We start from the raw sequence: 12,063 nt of genomic DNA, 5'->3' as shown, positions 1-12,063 counted from the left end.
AATAAAAGTATATATATCTGTGAATTTTCAGTTATATCACTGCAATCGGTCACTTCCTTTAGACTTCTCTCTCACACACACACACACACATATAGCATGTGTACACGAGCTGACCATCGAAACTTCCTGTTTACTCTGAAGTTCTGCACATGTGCCACTGAAACATCCCCAAAGGCTGCGTTAAACCATGGCTAAGTCGTGTTTGTCAGCTGCAGCTTCATGTGAAAGATGAGGTGCAAAACACTGTTTTAAAAACGTACATGTAATTTTTAGGAACTGAATTTTATCTCGAGCTGATCATTTATAATGGATGTTACATTAAACTCACAGGAACAGCATTTTACTTTTTTACAACTCAGACTTAAAAGCATTTGGTGACATCAGAAAGATTTTAATATGGTGAACTTTTCCGGAAGGAGACATTTATGTCCTTGTGGTTTTTCAGTAGCTTGGAGGAAAAGAATCAACTTGAGGCAGTGACACTTTAAAAAAGTTGTTTCAACATATTTTAACTGTTTTTTTTTCCATTCATGCAATAACTTATGGTATGGAAGTGTTGTTTTCGACTGGTTATCCGGTATATCTTCTCTGTAATTAGGTCATGTTCCTGGAGAAGTTGTGCAAACTGAAAGCATGCAATCGATTGCCTTAACTTCAATTCCTTGGTTAGCTAATACCCCTGAAGATATTGTGTGTTGGGTTTTGAAAATGTTTTCTTCCCAGTTTGATCACATGCCAATTCCCACCCACCAGTCAGCTCTCTCGTCATACAACAGCTACAAACCAGAAGGGTGAAGGCTAACGCATGCTTCACGACACATGAAGCTAACCAAGCACATCCTTTCAAATTGCTACTTCTGCTGCATCACGGTGCTGCATGACATATTTGGAGGAAAGTGCCATCTGCTTTCTTCCACAAACATGAGCTCACAGACAGCCATGATTTTCCATTGTCTCTGTAATAGACGGGTGAGAGAGCTTAAGCCCCTCCCACTCAGAGCACAGCCATGTTTGCTGTCGTTTCTCAAGGACGTCTGGGACATCATCAGTGTTAGGGTTCACCCAGTCGGAAACGGTTTATACTGGCTCCAGGGAACTCTGTTCCCTCCCGTCCCCCACCTAATCAAACAGACTGATGTACATTAGGACAGGAGTCAGTATACCTGGAGTTCTCTGTGTAGGCAGATATAAAGCTGAAGGTTCTGTTTTACAATAATACTCTTGTTAAAGCAATCTTCTGCTTTCAGCTTGTTCTGACTTGTTCTTCCTGACACTCTGTGGTTTATGATGCTAAGTCTGAATGCCATCCACCTTACAGCACAGGAGATGAGATAAACTGATATTCTGGCTCTGAAACAGAACCTTCACAGATCCATTATGGAGTCTGAAGCTTATCCATGTGATTTTGTACCATAAATCAATAACAAAGCAACTTTGTATGTAAGAAGCTTTCATCACAAGAGGCTCAGCATGATGTGTACAGGAAGTTCAGGAGGGAATTGGGTAACTTCAGATTCTATAAAATTTCAGTATTTTTTATAAACAAGAAACTTTGTCATCTTTTTAGAACTTGTTTTATCATTTCTGAAGATGTTTGCTGTGGTCCTTCCTCATTTCTGTCACAAGGTTATTCCCTGCAGCTAAAATGTTATGTCTGTAAACAGCTCCTCACACCCACATGGAAAACTAGTTTAGCGAGTGTTCTCTTTCTCCCGCCTTTTTTTTTAAATAACGACATGAAAATTCTGTAAAATCCAGTCTTTATCATGAAGAGGGTTTTCAGCTCCTGATCATGCTTCCTGCTACTGTATAATTATATGAGAGAATGTGAAACAGACCATTGTTATAGTTTTTAATGGTGCTTTTGAGAATGAGCAGACTATTTAAATATTTCTTGTTTGCAAATACAAATGAGGATTAGAATCATGTTCAACTGTTGGCCATTTGGGGAAGCAGTGACAGACGAGAAAACCACATCACTACCCTCATTCAACTGCAAAAACTGGTCAGATGTGTTTGCTGAATCATTAGAGGGTGGTATCACTCGGCACGAAAAGATTTTGCGGTGGAGTTTGTTTGAAGCGATTATTCCCGTTTTAAACAAGGCTCATTATGTCCATCCATCCATCCGTTATCTGTAGCCGCTTATCCTGGGTTGCAGGCAAGCTGGAGCCTATCCCAGCTGACTATGGGTGAGAGGTGAGGTACACCCTTGACAAGTCACCAGGTCATCACAGGGCTGACACACAGAGACAAACAACCATTCACACTCACATTCACACCTATGGTCAATTTAGAGCCATCAATTAGCCTAACCTTATTATAGTTTTATATAATAGTTTTATATAATAGCCTTTGGGCTGTGGGGGAAACCAGAGCACCCAGAGGAAACTCTTGCAGACATGGGGAGAACGTGCAAACTCTACACAGAAAGGCCCTCATTGGCCACCGGGCTCAAACCCAGGATCTTCTTGCTGTGAGGTGACAGTGCTAACCACTACACCACCGTGCTGCCAGGCTCATTATAATCTTTGGGTAAGTTGTTTGGTCATGTAACTCATTTCTTAACTTCTAATATGAAAGCAACAAGCCCAGACACAAAAACCGAAAGTATGGAACTGATGATGGGAAACAATCTCTCAACATGTTCCAGCTGGCTGTTTGGGAAAACAGGAAGCAGGTGAAAGGCGTCTTTCTTTTTTCTTTTATAGTTTATTTGGCAGGGACAATGCAGTGCACATTATTACAAACATGACGTGGCAAAGCCATGACAAAACTTGTAGATGTGAATACATAGGAGGTTTGTAGCCAAATGGCTAGTTTGCAACCCCTGTCCCTGATCAGGCTACCTATTATAATAAAATATCACATTAAACAAAAATTATACAGATATATGCTATTTTAAAACATGCTTGCTATAGCATAAAAACCTTATACCAAAAAATAAACAACACAGATAAACAAAAAAGATAAACAACACCACTTGTGTATACAGACAGTATATGGTGTGTGTGTGTGTATGTGTGTGTATATTATCTATTACCTGTCCTGATGGCTGCATTTTTGGTTTGCCTTAAGAAATTGTTTTACTTTTTTGTTAAATATTTTAGGCTCAGTCTGTGTTTTTATTTCCGATGGTAAGTTGTTCCAGAAATTTGTCCCAAGTATTGAAAAACTTGATTGGCCAAAACTGGTTTTACGCCCCTCTGCTATACAGTTGCCATTCACTGCTCCCCTGGTGGCTACCCTTCTTGTACTTATTTTTATTACAAAAGGGCATAGTACAGCAGGAGCAAGGTTATTTACACATTTAAAAATTAGTTTAAGAAAAGAAAACTTCATAAAATTCTCAAAACTTAAGAAGTTATATTTCTTCACTATTAAGCAATGATGCCACATTATTGGTTTGTGATCCAATATTTTTAGTGCCTGTTTGTATAATGATAGAATAGGTTTCATTGTTGTCTGGGAGGCTTGGCTCCATACAGTAATGCAGTAAGACAGATGAGAAAGTATCATGGCATGAAAGAACAATAAGGCTGCTTTAGTGGGTATGTGATGCCTTATCATTCTAAAACAGTTCAGGTTTGTTCGGAGTGTCGAAGTGAGTTTCTTAATATGTTTATTAAATTTAAGCTGAGAATCTAAAATGATACCTAAAAATTTAAATTCTTTAACTTCATCTATAGTGTCCTGGTCTATTCTGATAGAACAGGTGGCTTTCCCTCTTATAGAAAAGCACATAGATACAGTCTTTTTAATGTTGAGAGTGAGATGATTGTCTTTAAGCCAGCAGGATACATCTTCCATCTCCTTAGTTAAAATTTCAGCTGATATACTTGGTGTTCTGGCTGACACATAAATAACTGTGTCGTCAGCATACATTTGGCAATTAGCTGACTGACAACAGGTAGGTAGGTCATTTATATATAAACTGAAAAGCAGAGGCCCCAAAACTGAGCCCTGCGGAATGCCCATAGTTGATGTTAACGGCAGTGAAAGTTCAGTATTTACCTTGACCCTTTGTTCTCTGTGCTCCAGATATGATGCAAACCAGTCTATAGCATGTTTAGAGAGATTAAAATTGATGAGTTTGTTCAGGAGTATGTTGTGGTTGACCGCATCAAAAGCTTTTTTGAGGTCTATAAATACAGCCCCCACAACATTACCCCTGTCCAAACTCCTCTTAATATTCTCTGTAAGATAACAGTTAGCCATTTCTGTTGAGTATCCTGATCTAAAACCAAACTGTTTGTTATTAATAAGTCCATTACTCTCAAGATGGTCTATTAGCTGCTCTGTAACAATTTTCTCTAGAATTTTAGAAAGAGCAGGCAATATAGAGATTGGTCTGTAGTTACATGCCTGATCTTTAGCACCAGATTTAAAAATTGGTGTTATGATGGCTTGTTTCCAGCTCTGTGGAAATTTGCCTACTCTGATGGATAGGTTTATCAAATGTGTTAAGGGTTTTGCCAGGACAGAACAGTGAGCTTTAATAAAGGCAGTATCAAGCCCAAATGCGTCCTTTGCTTTTGACACATTTAGTCTATTAATAACCTTAAGTATATCTTCCTGACTCACCTCCTTAGTCAGTTATTATTTGTAACTGACTCATTCATCATTATCCCCAAACATCTGCTGGGGATTTCTGTTTCTGGATCATTTTCAGACATGATAACCTGACAGAGGTAGAGATAAAGCTGTGATTGCTTTCTCGGTGGTATTAAATAAATTTTCAGGGTCTCACACTCCTGCATGAAGAGAGAGAATGTTACAGGGCATGGTCATGCAGGAGTGTGTTATCACAAACGGTGTAGTGTTTTTAATTGAAGTTAAATGCTTGCTCAGACATGCGCGCTCTCTCTCTCTCTCTCTCTGAGATCTTCTGTCTAGAACCTAAACCATGTGGTGATGTTGCTGGATTTAAAAAAAAAAGGTTCTTTTTTGAAATTCATTAAAAATGAAAGATAAGCCAGCGGCACAGTGGTGTAGTGGTTAACACTGTCGCCTCACAGCAAGAAGGTCCGGGTTCGAGCCCCGTGACTGGCGAGGGCCTTTCTGTGTGGAGTTTGCATGTTCTCCCCGTGTCCCCGTGGGTTTCCTCCAGGTGCTCCGGTTTCCTCCACAGTCCAAAGACATGCAGGTTAGGTTAACTGGTGACTCTAAATTGACCGTAGGTGTGAATGTGAGTGTGAATGGTTGTCTGTGTCTATGTGTCAGCCCTGTGATGACCTGGCGACTTGTCAGCTGGGATAGGCTCCAGCTTGCCTGCGACCCTGTAGAACAGGATAAAGCGGCTAGAGATAATGAGATGAGATGAAAGATAAACCACAAAAAACAGAGAAGTGAAATTTGTGCTGGAAAAAGAAACTCGGAAAAAAAACAATGCAAGTTTTGGTCTTTGAAGGGAAGACGGATAAATGTAGAACAAATATCATTAAAGCACTGAATCATCAGGATACAGATTCAGGGCCTGAGTCACTAAAAGACTCCCTTTAGTCCTACACCGTCCATACAATTCTCTCTCCATTACATTAGAGGCATTTAGCAGACGCTCTTATCCAGAGTAACGTACAATGAGCGCACGCGCGCGCACACAACCTGGGGAGCAGTTGGGGGTTAGGTGCCTTGCTCAAGGGCATTCAGCCATGGATTTTTTTTGCCGATCCAGGGAATTGAACCAGCGACCCTTTGGGCCCATGTTGCCATCTCTAACCTTTATGCCATGGCTTACCCAGCTAAATCTGCCCTCTAGTTTTGCTAACTAGTTTTCTCTGTATTATTCACCAACTATAGTATTGTGTTCCCCCGGCTATTCTGGTGCACAGTGGGTTTTTATTGCTTCCAGTCACACAGGCTTTTTAGATCTTAAAAGCATTTGATATGGTCATTGTATTGATTTGTGGATAATGGGAAATGGAGGGATGGTGCATTAGGTTCTCCAGCACAATACAGGACTCGCAGAGGAAATTTTATTTTATTTTTTTATTTATTTGCTAACAAATACAAACAAATACAAAGTAAAAAGGACAGAATGAAAAAAATCAATACATACACATGACATACAACAGAAGCACTGATGTAACTAACAACAATTTCAAAGGCTGGACAATACTACTAATACGTTAACAAAGAGATGTAACAGAACACATGGAGACAAATTCGACAAAGATAAACAAGAGCTATATTGCTGTATAGAGGAGGCTGGGTGGGGTTGATTAGGGGTAATGAATGTGCATATGAGATAGAGGAGGGTAGGTGGGGGGGATTTGGAGGGGTTTTGGGCCTTGAATTATGGGTGGAGGGACAGTGTGTATATGTTGGGGGGGAGCGGGATATGTGAAAGTAAGCACGTGTGTGTGTGTGTGTGTGTGTGTGTGTGTATATAAGCAGTGCTGGTCTGTGTCGGGCCAGGGAGATGGAAACTGGATCATAATGAAGGAGAGAGGGGGAGGGGGAGTATTATTTTATTTGCTAATCATTTGTGTTAGTAAATTTTTTATAGATAGAAATTCTAAAAATAATAGTTATTTAATAGTTAATTATGATGACTACCTGAGCACCTGTTATGGCTATGGTGCCAGCCCCCCCTGCCCAAGCTGATTCATGATGGGACGACAGAGGGGAGGGGGAGGTACTGCATGAGGCAGGGCTCCGGGCCCTGATGCCCCATACACCGACACCAGCCCCCCATAGCCTCCGCACAACACGCCCTACCTATCCTATATATGACTGTATATGACAAGAATGTGTGCCTTCTCTAAAATGTACTGCATTAAAAGAAGAGATGTATTTGCATTAAAAGAGGCAAGGAGTGCAGCGAAGCACCTGCAGAGGTTTCCCACATGCACTCCTCCCCTACCCTAGTCTATCATGTTGTTCTTATTGCAGGTGTACAAATGGTGTGTGCTTCCTAATGTGTAGAGCATTTAAAAGAGGATAAGGCGCGCTGTGCAATACCAAGAGTAGGCAGGTATCAGAGTGCATGCGTGGGGTGGGCGGGGCGCCGAGAAAACCTCGGGACCCTGACCCGGAGGGGAACCCTGACCCATCAACCCTCCCAATGGCACCAACCAACGCCAGTCCCACCTGACAGCCAGACAGGATGGGGCCGACCACGCCATTCCAGAAGCCCAGGTATAACAAGAGTAGATGAAGTGGGGGAGGGAAGACGGTAGCAGAGGGAGGGAGGGAGTGGTGGGAAAAATTAATAAATGAAGTACATAAACAAACAGAGATAAGAGATTCCAGCTTCCATCCTCCCTTCCCTAATATGCATGGCTAAGTATTAACGATTATGGAAGGATATTTGAGTGTGGCGTTGGGACTGAATCTCAGGCACAGAGGGCCAGGTCAAGTCTGTAAAAAGGTGAGGTAAGATGACCAAGGGGAGTGTGTATTCCGAGTATGGAGTAAGTTGGGAGAGGTATGATTGTCCAATGATATATAATCTGCTAGCAGGTTTTTCCAATGGGTAATGTGGATTGAGTTCTTTGAGTTCCAGTTCATGAGGATTGTTTTCTTGGCGACAGTTAGTGCTACCAGAAGAAATTTATTGTCTGTGGTGTTAAGGTTGGTTGAAGATGTATCTCCTAGTATGCAGAGGGAAGGAGTTGCTGGGATGTGATGGCCAAGGATAGAGGTGAGTGAGTTTGTGACTTTTATCCAGAACCTATGGATTGGGGTGCAATGCCAGACAGCGTGGATGTATGTGTCTGGGGTGTTTAGCATGCAGTGGGAACACGTGTCGGAGCCAAAACCCATTCTTGCCAGTTTCTGTGCAGTGTAGTGAAATCTGTGGAGTACCTTGTACTGTATTAGTTGAAGATTGGCATTTTTAGTCATTAGATAGATATTTTTGCAGATTTGGGTCCAGAAGCCGGCATCAGGAGTAATGGACAGGTCTGATTCCCAATTGTGGTATGGAAGGCTTAAAGTTTTTTCGGATTGTGATATAAGTTTGTATATTTTGGAAAGGATTTTTTGAGGGGAGGGTATGTTAATCAGTTCCAAGATTTGTGGGGGGATGTCTAAATTAGGTATCTGAATATTCCATTTTGCTTGAATAGTTGATTTAATTTGAAGATACTGTAAGAAGTGTTTACCCTCAATGCCATGCTTCTGGACCAAATAAGGAAAAGAGACCAGTCTATTGTCTTGGATGATATGATGAAGATGAGTGATACCCTTGCCTATCCATGTGAGAAAGTTGAGTGGTTTTTTTATTGATGGTGAAATCAGGATTATTCCAGATAGGGGTGTGATTTGATAGTGTCAGAGGCGAATTAGTAAGGTCGTAAAACTTCCACCAAGCTGTCAGACTTGATGCTATGGTTGGAGCTTTGAAAGATGGATGCTTTTTGACTGACTGGCTGCAGAAAGGTAAGTCTGAGATCTGAATATCCTTGCAAATGGTTTGTTCTAGGTCTAACCAGGTGAATTCAAGTGAAGTGGGATGTATCCATTTGTAAATGTATTGAAGCTGGTTGGCCAGTGCATAATGATAGAAGTGTGGCGCCTCTAGACCACCTAGTATTTTAGGTTTTTGAAGTGTGGTCAGTTTGATTCTTGGTGTCTTGTTTTTCCAATATAATTTGATGATTGTAGAGTCTAGTGATTTAAACCAGGATTGGGTAGGCTGAATAGGAATCATTGAAAGTAAATAGTTAACTTTGGGTAAAACTGTCATTTTGATAACTGATATCCTGCCCATGATGGATAGTGGAAGGTTCATCCAGCGCTGGAGGTCATCAGTTATTGAATTGAGTAGGGGGGTGAAATTTAGACCAAACAAGTCTGACAGCTTGGGGGAAACCCCTATCCCCAGGTATGTGATATGATTGGTGCATAGGGGAATAGGTGATAAGTGGGCCGACACATCCCAGCTGTTGGAATGTAATGGGAGGATTGCAGATTTGTTCCAGTTGATAGAATATTCAGAAATGTTGGAGAATGTGTTGATCAGTTCAATAGTTTCGTGTACAGATGTTGGGGGATTTTGTAAGAAAAGTAAGATATCATCAGCATAGAGACTAATTTTGTGATGTAAATTTGGAGTTTGAACTCCCTTGATGAGGGAGTTCTGTCGGATGGTGGCGGCTAAAGGTTCAATGAAGATGGTAAATAGTGAAGGAGAGAGTGGGCATCCTTGTCTAGTCCCCCGGTGCAAAGTGAAACTACGTGATGTTAGTCCATTGGTGATTACTGTGGCTGAAGGTGATGTGTATAGAATTTTGATCCAATTAATGAAGGATTCCCCAAAACCAAACCTCCCCAATGTGGAGAACAGGAAATTCCAGTTGACCCTGTCAAATGCTTTTTCTGCGTCTAGAGTTGCTATGATGGTATTTTCTTGTATGGTTGAGGAGTAGTGTATAATATTAAATAATCTGCGAGCATTGGAGGTTGAGATTCTACCCTTGATAAAACCAGTTTGGTCCGGATGGATAATGGATGGGGTGACCTCTTCTAACCTGCGTGCTAAAGCTTTGGCGATTATTTTATTGTCAACGTTGAGAAGAGAAATTGGTCAATAGCTAGATGGAATTGTTGGGTCCTTATTGGGCTTGAGGAGGAGTGAAATTGTTGCTGAGGTAGTGCTAGCTGGTAGTTTTGAATTTTATTTTGATTCATTGATCATCCTGATGAATAGTGGAGCCAAAATGGACCAGAATTGTTTGTAGAACTCAGCAGGGAATCCATCCGGTCCTGGTGCTTTATTGTTAGGCATGTGTTTCAGAGCTGAAAACAGTTCCTCTTGAATAATAGGTGATTCCAGTTTATTTATTTGGGTTTCGGTTAGTTGTGGTAAATTGATATTATTGAGGAATGAGTCAATGGATTCCTGGTTGGGGGTTATTTCAGAAGAATATAGTTTGCTGTAGAAATTGTAGAAAACTTGGTTAATTTCTTCAGGTGAGCTGGTTAGCTTCCCTGCTGAGTTCTTTATGGCTGAAATTGTTGCTTTTTCTTTGTTGCGTCTGATTTGATTTGCTAAATATTTACCTGATTTATTGCTGTGATGAAAAGATTCTTGCCTTAATCGATGGATCATAAATTGGATGTGTTTACTAAGTATTTCATCTAGTTTGGATTTGCACTTTCTTAATTAATTTTGTGTTTCTTTAGATGGGTGTGTCGCGTTAATTTCTTCCAGTTGCTTAATTTTATGGTTTACTTCAGCTTCCTGTTCTTTTTCTGTCCTTTTTTTGTGTACTGAAAATGAGATTATTCTGCCTCTAAGCACTGCCTTTCCTGTCTCCCACAAAAGGGAAGGAGATGATCCAGGGGAATCGTTCATTTCTAGAAAGCATGCCCACTCTCTCCTAATAAAACTGTTAAATTTAGGGTCTTGTAAAAGGGATGTGTTCAGGCGCCATCTGTTGCTAGATGACTGTGGAGAGGTTCTATTCCATTTTATTGTTACAGGGGCATGATCACTGATGACTATGGGGTGTATTGTGGATTCAACGATATTTGACATAATGGAGTTGCTAGTTAGGAAGAAATCAATGTGGGAGTAAGAATGGTGGACTGGTGAGAAAAAAGAGTAGTCAGTGGAGTCTGGGTGCTGAAGCCGCCAACTATCGACAAGACCAAAATCGCTCATGAACTGTTTTATTGTTTTTGTGGATTGCCAGATACGTTTGTTTTGGGAGTGAACAGTTTGTTTTGGGATCTCTGGGTGAGATCCAACATGGCGGCGCACTGAATACTGTTTGTAAACACAGGATTACAGAAATACTTTCAATCCAATTCCTTCCGCATAAACTGGATATAACATCTCAACAAGAACCGAACTGTCTACCTACCTTCTCCGACGGCCACTTCTTCATTCCGGGCAACATGACATCTGAACCGACCAAGAAACGTCCAACACGCGACTGGTCTACCGAGACAGACTCAGACACGGAGCAACACGCTACCACCAACAGCAATACTACAGCTATCTACACATCCATCGAGGTCAGTCTACTGGAATCCATCAACAACAAACTTAAAATTCTTGAACTCCTCCACGCAGATATTAAAGACCTAAAAGCAAGTCTAGAATTCTCTCAGTCACAGATCGACACACTTGTACTAGAAAACAGCGAACTCAAAAGAAACGTCACCAATCTATCCACCCAAATAACCCATCTAACCAACGAAAACAAAATCATGAAAGAACAAATATTAGACCTACAGTGCCGTAGCATGCGTGACAACCTTATTTTTTCAGGAATACCACTACCAACAGCCACTCCCGACAACCCAGAGAAAGCAATCCAAGACTTTATGCAATCATCCCTAAAAATTCCACCGGAGACAGTTAACAGGATCACTTTCCACCGTGTCCACCGTCTGAACTCCAAAGACAGTAAGAAACCACCTCCAATAATAGCCAAATTTGAACATTATAAACACAAAGAACTGGTTAAAAGCAAAGGAAAGGAATTGAAAGGCACATCATTCGGACTAAACGATCAATTCCCCAAAGAAATCCAGGAACGAAGAAGAGCCCTCTTGCCCATAATGAAACAACTCAGGCAAGAGGGCAAACGCGCCACACTGTCTGTCGATAAACTGTATGTTAATGGAACAATCTACCGCGACCGTAATATCACTACCTGGCTATTATCCATTTTGATTCAATTCACTCACCCCTCCTGCTTACATACTGCTGCTTACCGATGCTAACGTTAATAATATTGCCTATAATTGCCTTCTGTCTCTTTCTCTCTCTTCCTCAAGCTCACTCCATCTTTTTTCTCTCCATCTCTTTTTTGACCACTTTGCTTAATGTTATTTGTTTATATGTGTTAGCTACATGTATGTCTTGTCTATTTATGTCTATTATACATTTAGGCTCAGCCAATACTGTGATTCTTATGTCTATAATGCTAAACAGAAAATGACTTCCATTTCATTCATATTTTCTACCTTTCTCCCTCCTCCTCCCCCTTACAACCCATATACTTTCGGTAATACACACCTACCCCTCTCCCTCCACCTCTCCTCCTTAGCTCATATCAAGGCCTGCACATACACCCTCACACACTCACAGCTCCACCTCTCATC

Source organism: Neoarius graeffei, chromosome 3 (genome assembly GCF_027579695.1).
Source record: "Neoarius graeffei isolate fNeoGra1 chromosome 3, fNeoGra1.pri, whole genome shotgun sequence".
Lineage (NCBI taxonomy): Eukaryota > Metazoa > Chordata > Actinopteri > Siluriformes > Ariidae > Neoarius > Neoarius graeffei.
This window is presented reverse-complemented; position numbering follows the sequence as displayed.